The 9,028-nt window shown below is 43.4% G+C and overlaps 1 long non-coding RNA gene across 1 annotated transcript; it reads left to right on the top strand.

The window, feature by feature from the left end:
- The first annotated feature begins 755 nt into the window (after nt 1–755).
- On the top strand, nt 756–8,471 carry LOC123031745. Its single transcript, XR_006416381.1, has 3 exons — nt 756–2,891; nt 7,113–7,203; nt 8,256–8,471. It is a non-coding gene; the product is annotated as an uncharacterized LOC123031745 (long non-coding RNA).
- The last annotated feature ends 557 nt before the right edge of the window (nt 8,472–9,028 follow it).

Raw genomic sequence — 9,028 nt, 5'->3', positions numbered from 1 at the left:
ACCATGAAGAGGCAAAAAGGTTTTTGATGGACTGCAATCAACCACGCTTTTGTCCAACTCTTGCCCTTCACAGTTTATAACATCTAGCAGAGAGTAATTGCCTGGGAATTCCAGAAGATGGTGCCTGGCAAGATCATTAAGGCAAGCAATGGCTTCCTCCCAGACTGAGTGCTCCCTAATGACTCAAAAGATACAGTTGTGGAACTGTTCCTTTCTTCCAATCCCAATGATGACAGCAACTATTTGCTAGTTGCAAATACTAAACCATTTGCTTGAGCATGTCTCTGTGGTGTAATTTCAGACTCCTCTGAATGTAAATGATTATCTAGATCCATGTCAGGCCTGGTTTTAGTGCAGCCTGAAAGATAACTTAAGTCTGGAGAAAGCATGGAGGGACTATGATTCTGTAGCTCTCAACACCAATAGCTATGGCATCCCTTTCAGGAAGCTCTTTGGGTAGGAGATCCTACCCAGTGCACTGTATTTCAATGGTTCACAAGCTTCAAAGGCCAGTTCCAGGTAGCAGCCCTGGAAGACTACTCATCAGCCTCATGGCATTTACACCATGGGGTTCTGCAGGACTCCATTTTGTGTCTGCTTTTTTTAATGCTTTCATGAAAACAGTGGGTGAGGTACAATGAGTACCTCAGAGGAGTGCTGCTTGATGATACCCAGCTCTTTCTCCTTTTCTTTAGATGCAAGTGAATTGGTGTTGAGTCTGTAATTGGTAAAGATCTGGATGAAAGCCAATAAACTTATACTCAGTTCAGACAAGACAGATATTTATTAATGCATGTCCTTTCCAGATGTATGCACACATTCTGAGACATCCACATATCAGAGATCTTTCAACCTTGGCAGGAGCTCATGTCCAAAGATCTGTCCCATTTATGAAGAACTGCCATTTCAAATGCAGGAGAGTGTTGTTTACTAGTTACACTAGGATGAATTATATAAACAATGACCATGGATGGACCTGCTGGCTGGGTGTGTTGGGGATTATAATCCAACCAATCAGGAGACAACCAGGTTGAGGAATGCTGATGTAGACACTCTTGAGCTAAATGGCTGCACTTTTGAGGCCATTATCTACATGCTGTATCAAGGTTATTCTGGTTCATTTTAGTGGGCTGCTAGGAGTGGCGAGAGTAGAGGCCATATGAGGCCATTAGGAATATCTTGAGTTTAAAAAATATTCATATTCCAATTGATACATCCCTTGTATATAGAATGTATATACTATATGTAGGAAAAGATTAACTGCTATATTTGTTATTGTTATATTCTTTTGCACTATCATCATTGTAATGATCTTTCTGAGCAAAAATGTATTATTAGTGATGCTTCCCGATGCTATTCCCACTACTGACTTTGCCAAGACATTATAATGTCCTGATATAAACTGATATTTTTTCTGATGCAAATGACCTTATGCAAATGAGCCTAATTTCCACTGGAACTTTTTCTGTAAACTTCTTCATGTTCCAGCGACCCCATATCACTGGCTATGTCTTTAAGTTTAGGAGGTCTGGGTAGCAGACACCACTGGGGTATGTGTGCTTCTGAGTCAAGAACAGAGTCATGGAATCAAGAATAGAAACTGACAGATACAAATCTTAAGGAAGCAATCTGACTGGGGCACTCATAAGCCCCAAATTTAGAGGCTTACAGGCAGACTGCTTGGAATCTTTAACTACTATTCTGACTTCCATTCATGGAAGAAACGTGGGATATAATAAACAAGTAGGACCCCAAAAAACTGATGCCACATGAAATGCTCCTGTTCGGGAATTCATCCATTTGCTTTTCTAGAGGACTTCATGCCAGAAGACAGCCAGCCAGCATTCCAAGATTGCAGAGCATGCTCAGTCCCCTCTAAGCTTTACTTTCCATGTTTCCCCACCCCATCACATCTAATACCTCCTTCTTATGTGTTGATGGTGCGATTTGGGCAGCATACAGACCAGTAAATGTGTTTGCTTTAGTATAATAGTGTCCAGAGCGTTGTGTGTGTGTGTGTGTGTGTGTGTGTGTGTGTGTGTGTACTTGCATAGGATGCTTGCTTTCATCATGCCACCACTTTGCCTTTCATGGTCCAGACAATATAGTCTTCTACTTACAGCCCACCTATGTTTTCCCTTCTATTTCTTCTTCTTTTCACTCCTCCCCCGCAAAAAAACACCAAAAACCCTTGTTAAGGAGGAAAATACAGAGTAGCTGTACAACAACTTGGGATGTACTAGGACTAAACGCTCACTCACACTCCTGCATGCGTAGGTGTGTGATCAGGATGTTTTTATCAGGACAGCAAGAGCATGGCCGTTGGCTACCCAATGAGAAGGAGGTGGATAGAAGTCAGTATTCACCCTCCCATCCCATTTGTCTTGACTCAGGAGCAAGAGCCACTGAGATCAGCGGAGATTACTTCGGGCTGCGGCGGTGTGCATGTGCTGCTGGAAGGGGAATGTGCTGGCTACCTGTGCTGGCGGGGCTCTTGCTGCTAAGGGAGGCGTGCAGGTGCGAGGTGCTGCCAGATGGACTCCTCTCCCCTTAGAAAGGGCATTAATTGCACTAAGCAATGGCAATGGAGGCTGTGAGGCAAAGCAAGGCAAGACGGATGCCTAGCGGGGTGTCCCCGTGTTGCAAGGCAAATGTGGGTGCTGCAGAGGTTGCCTGAAGGTTGCCGGAGGATTTAGGGGTGCTGTTCGCTCTTTGCAATGGTTCTGGGCAGGTGACCCGCCTCCCCCAGCCAATGTACGTGTTAGCATGTGAGGAAGTCGGAGGGGAGCGAGGGCGGCTCTTGTGGGCGCTCCCAGCTGGCGCGTGAAACAGCGTTTCTCCCTGGCGGGGAGGTGCAAGGCTCTGCAGCAGCGGCAGAAAAAAGCGAAAAAGTATGTGTGGGAGGACCTATCCGGTGCTAGGAGATTGGGAAGTGTTGGGCTGAAACGCCCCAGGTTGGCGGGAAAGGAAGGGGGGGGGGGAATTGCTGCAGCTTGCCTTGGAGGAAGGGGCAGGCCAGTCCTTGTGGCTTGTTCCTGTGGCTGAGACGCGCCTGCTGCTGCCCTCGTTTGTGTGCGGTCCAAGCGGTGATAACGGGAGCACACGTGCGCATGTCTCGTGTGTTTTGTGTTGCGTGTGCGTGAGGAGGAAACGATGGGAAGAAGATGACACGCGCCTCTCCTGAATTTCCTGCCGTCCCATCGATGGCTTTCATAGCTGCCTTGTGGTTCAGACGGTGCCGGGAGCGTGGTTCCATTTGCCACCCACCCGCTGGGAGAAGGAAGCACCATCCCTCCAGCCTGGCTCGGTCTCCTCTGGATTCAGGAGGAACTGCCGCAGGCTTCTCAGAAGGCCGGAGTGCCGCCTTTTACACCTGGCTCCCGGCACATGTGAATGTGTGACTTCTCTTCTTAACCATCTCCATTCCCCAAAAAGAGTCTGAAAAGGTCTTTAGAAGCCTAGGCAGACAGTGAGCAAAATTGCCGAAATAAGAGGAATGAGACAAAGGAAGGGGGTTGAGTGAAGTTGAGTTATGCTTGCCGAACGAAGCGGGAATGTTGCGGTATTAGGGAGTACTCATTTCTTCTTCCTCCTTTCTCCCTCCCCTTCTAAATGAGAAAGATTCTCTAAAATCAAAGATGCATACAAATAGAATTTTCACAGTATTTTTGGTGCTCGAGGCAGAAAATCCCAGTCTATCTGAAAATCTTCCATATACTAGCAGACATTTTGGGGGGAAAAACCAGAATCACAGATCCATGTGTTGTCGTCTGCCCCCCATCCACCCCGTACACACATATATACAAAATGGCATCTAAACTGGGCAACCTCTACCTGCCTATTGGAAAGGCTATATATAAATGCACAGAAGTGGAGATTGCAATCCTGTACTCATTCATCTGGTAAGAAAACCCAAATGTATCAATACAAGACTAGGGGTACATGGCTTAACAGCACCGAAAAAGACCTTGGAGTAGTTGTGGACAACAAGCAACAAGATGATGTTATTCAATTAAGTCTAAGAACAGTTTGCGGTACCCTTCCATAAGTGGAAAAATCTATGTCATACCAAGCTAAGTTATATTTCTCTTTCAAACGCATCATTTAACTTCATGTAGTTTAATTCTATTACAAATAGTTAACCCCTGAATAGATCTGCAGATTGTGTTGAAAGTGAGTCTGAACAGACAGGTGTGGAGTACTGGTGGAACTTTATGGAAATATTCCTGAACCTGCTCCCCTCCCTGCCCACATTTAACTTCTGAATTCACTGTAGAAGAAATTACTTCTGACTAAATAGTTGAAGTCTGTTAATAGTCTGCTTTCATTAGTGGAAGTGACAAAGCTGCCCTCCCCCACTCCAAAGGGATGAAAGTAATCTTAGGTTCCCTTGTCGGGCAGGTAGGTAACCGTAAAAAACTGAGAACCAGGGTTGCCTATTGCGCTGTGTGAATATAACCAGACACACAAACTTTGGAAAGCCTGGCACTTCCATTCAACCAGAGGAAATGTTGCAGATCTTATTTGTGTGCATGGAATGTATACTTCAGTTGCATTTTATGGGCACAGAATTTGGATTGTCTGACCAGCCCCAAAGGTCTAAGCTTTCTCTAATTTATCTGCACATTGGTGTGAGCTGCTGGTCCTTAAATCTGTCATAAGCCTAGCACCGAACTGGCAGGTTCTAAACTCACGAGGCATGTAAACATAGCAAGTTGAAGCACAGCCATTTTTGTGACTTCAGAAATTGATTGGTTGTATTTCCTACCCTTCCAGTCCTTCAGAGGTTTGATTGCTAGTGGTCATGGTGCCCACTAACAGATGAGAGAGAGAGAGAGAGAGAGAGAGAGAGAGAGGGAGGGAGGGAGGGAGGGAGGGAGGGAGAGAGAGATTAAATACCTAAAGCTTCATTAGATTTTTGGAAGGCTCCTGTTTGTTATATTGTGATTCAATAGTGTCAGGATGTCCATGTCAAATGCAGCCATTGTAAACAATTGTTTTTAAAAAGAATTATATTAATGCTTTGATGAAGTCTTTAGTGCCATTAAAAGACACAACTAAATTAAGAGATTTATACAAAGCAGTAAAAAATATGTTAAAGAGATTTTCTTTGTCCACTGTCAACATATCTGGCATAGTTACTGATGGTGCCCCAGAGATGGTAAGTAAAAGAGAGGGACTTGTAAATTTAATAGAAGACAATGCAATTGCAGTACAAAACTCATGTTTGATGAAGTATCATTACATAGTACATCAAGAAATTTTATGTGCAAAAGCTTTAACATGGATAATGCCATCAAGACTGTGAATTTCATAAGGGCCAAGGGATTAAATCATTTCCAATTCCGAGGTATTCCTTAAAAGTGTTGATTCTGACTATGATGACATCATTTACTTTTTGGAAGTAAGATGGCTAAGTTGTGTCCAAATGTTGAAAAGATTTTATGATTTGTTATCAAGTTGTTAATGGTATCAAAAACAAAATTTGTGCCAGAATTTGACGACAAAAACTGGCTTACAGATTTAGTGCTTTTAGTGGATTTAACTCCTCATTTAAACGAGTTAAACATGTGTCATCAAGGGGAAAATCAACTTAGCAATACAGTATTCTTGGTTTTTGGTTTTTTGTCCTTTCTAAGCCATCCAGAGAGTTTTTAGTAATGGGACAGCATAGAAAAACTTTAAATAAATAAATAAATGTTTCAAACCATCACAGCATTCCAAATGAAACTGAAATTATGGCAAGCTCAAATTAAGGGAAACAATTTTTTAGACATGTTGACTACAGTTTATTTGTAAGCCGCCCTGAGGCTTCGGCGAATGGGGCGGCATAGAAATTTTCTAAATAAATAAATAAAGAGTCCTGTGAACAGCAAAAAATATGCAGCTTTGCTTTTTGATTTGACACAAGAATTTGAAAACAGATTTCAAGATTTCTGGGGAAATAATACTTTGATATATTTGTGACTCCATTTTCAGCTGACAGAAATATTTCACCTGCCAATCCTCATGCATACAGTTGCAATCTGACGTTCAATCAGACATTGCTGACGAGAAGAAGAGCACAGTTCACAGTTCTGTGTTGACCTGGAACAGAAGGAATACCCCCAGTGTCAAATGATCACAGGGAATGAGAGGAACTCATGAAAACACTCTGTCTTGGACTTTGAGTAAATTCCACAATACTCCAGCAGGAGTATTCCTCCTACCCTTCCTTTTAGAATTAAAATAGCTCCGCTTGCACAACCCTGACTCCTGGCACAGTTATTCCAAAACATACAGAGCGTCCGCATGTCATATGGATTGCCTCCAGGCGCACTCAGCAAACAGGAAAGCCAACCAAAACCAGCACTAGTTGGCTGCTCCTCTAGCAATACAAATCAATACTGCCTGGCCACTCCCACTGCGCACCCCAGCCCAAAATATTTAATAGATCCCAAGTCTTAGCAGCTTAGGATTGGCTGGGTTTTTAAAGAGAAAATATTATTTTGTACCCATTATTTTAAACCAAGAAATGCAATCTAAATTTGAACTCTGGAGTTCTGTGGAACACCAAGATCCCTTTCCCCCAACCACTGATGTCCCAGCTTTTGTGCTGTTTGGCTCCATTCTAAAAGGCTGCAGTGCCACCCCTAAGTCTTTGCTACTGGCTGTAATTGCTTTCAGCTAAACCATGCTGGCCTTTTGGCCCTTCCCCTTTTGCCTTCAGCCCCTTGGAACTGCACAGCACACCATTAGAACAAAGCTTTTCTAGTTTACCTCATCCTCTAACAACTTTCTTACAGGCCCCTTCCCTTCCCAAGGCTGGGAATTGTCCTCCCTCCATTTATACCCCATTCAAGGACAATGGGGATGCATCTCAACACCTTTCAAGATGCATCTCAAACACTTCTCCTTGGCCTCAGGCTTGACTTATGTTCCCTCTCTGTCCAAACAGAAATTATAGCAACTTATCTAATTGGATAGACTTAGATGGATTAGATGTAGACTGTACACTACTTTACCCACTTCCTGCAGTGAAATATTGGTCAGAAGTAATAATAAACACATGAAAATGTGTTTTGCTCATCTTTTTTCTCTCATGGCATTTTACAAACTGATGATGACTTCAGACCAGCAGATCAGACATGAGAAGACATCATTTTGTGATAAGTATGCCAAAACTTCTTGGAGAGAACCAGAAAGAAAACAAGAACCTTAAAGGTGAGAACAGGAGGCAATTCTTTTAGGCAACAATTCTCATTTAGATGTATATAGCATTTGTTAATATTTAGCTCCCTCTCCTGGACATACATTAGAAGACATCCACAGTTCCCTCCTGTTGCCTTTTCTCTGGTTGCCAGCACCTGGGTAAAAGAAGAGGCACCTCTGCTCTCAGTGGTTCAGTGAATTCTATCTCTGCTTCCTTTGCCATAGAGCTCCTCCTCCTGGGTTGAGATCTTTGAGCTCCCAAAGACAGGCAAAGCTGATGGAGAGAGATCATGGCCAAACTACATGATGCAGGACAATCTCAGTGATAGCTCCTGGAACCCTTTTTCTTGGCTAAAAGCAAGAAAAAGCAAGCAAGAAGCTTGCCTGGTGGAGTGGATTTCAATGGGACGTTGGGACTAAGGGAGGGGTCAGCTCTTCCCCTCAGTCCAAATAGCCAGGTAGAAAGGCTGTGGTCTGTGGACAGAATTCACTGAGCTAATTGCTTCTGAGGGCAAGAGAAGTCATGGAGTGGGCATGGGGAGCTGTTTGGCCCCCTCCACCCATGCACTGTCCCCACCCTACATACAGCACAAAAAGAAAATGTGTCTGTGGTCACAGTTCGTTCGGTGCTCAGTTGAGGCTCACTTCTAAATTTACATTGGAAACAAAAGCGCAAAAAACTGGAATGCCCTGCTTTGGAGTTGACATCATTAACAGAGATCAGAAACACTGAAAACCCCATTCTAGAGATGCAGCTTATCAATATTATTACAAATATCTGCACTATTAGGATACACCATGGGGATCTAAAGCATTCTGCACTTTAAAAAGTTGCTATGTAAACACTTGCTACTACTTACTACATGATGGTCATTAATGATAAGGAATGGCAGAGTATGATTAGTCTTAAGAAGGAATAGAACTGGTGCCATGCAAGCTCACTACAAGAGCACAAAGCTTTCCCTCCCTGTATTGGTGCTAATGCTTTGGATGCATGTTTCAAAGATCCCTGCCACATCAATTTCTCCTAATCTGCCATATTTTCCTTTTATTATATCTTGTAGTTGGCAAGATGTCCTGTAATACAGAAGAATGAGGAGATGGAAGATCAGCAGGAGTTACAATCCTGCAACATGTGGAGGGCTTCCTGTGTGTCCACCCCTACCCTCCTTAAGCAAAGTAGCCTCTTGTTTTAGTCTAATGCTCTGATGTAATATTTTAATTTTGATGTATCATGTTTTTACATTTTCACTATGTTATTAATGTGTTTTGACTGCTGATTTCTTGTTATTGGTTTTATAATGTTGTGCTGTTCTAATTGTTGTAAACTGCACAGAGAGTCCAGGTATTGGCTATTGAAGCAGCATACAAACTGAAACAAACATGGCCTATGAAAAGTGCCCCATGATATCCTGGTTGAGAAACAGAGGAGTTTTGGGATAGAGACCAAAGCACTATCCCATGGATTAGGGCATGGTTGACTGACCAAAAACAAAGGGTAACCATTAGTGGGGGATCATCGGGATGGTGGCCAGTGACAAGCGGGGTCCCCCAGGGCTCTGTCCTGGAGCTGATCCTGTTTAATCTTTTCATCAATGACATAGAAGAAGGGGTGAACAGTCTGCTGATCAAATTTGCAGACAACACTAAAACTGGGGCAGTGGCCACAACTGAGGAGCAGGCACTCCAGATCCAAAAGGATCCGGACAGACTGTGGAAGTGAGCAGGAGACAACAGTGGATTCAATGTGGATAAGTGCAAGGTCTTACACTTGGGGCACAGGAATAGGTGTCGTAAGTACAGGTTAGGGGACAAGTGGCTGGAGAGCAGCACTGCA

The sequence above is a fragment of the Varanus komodoensis genome, unplaced genomic scaffold, assembly GCF_004798865.1.
Source record: "Varanus komodoensis strain SLA01 unplaced genomic scaffold, ASM479886v1 scaffold50, whole genome shotgun sequence".
NCBI classification, from domain to species: domain Eukaryota; kingdom Metazoa; phylum Chordata; class Lepidosauria; order Squamata; family Varanidae; genus Varanus; species Varanus komodoensis.
This window is presented reverse-complemented; position numbering and strand designations above follow the sequence as displayed.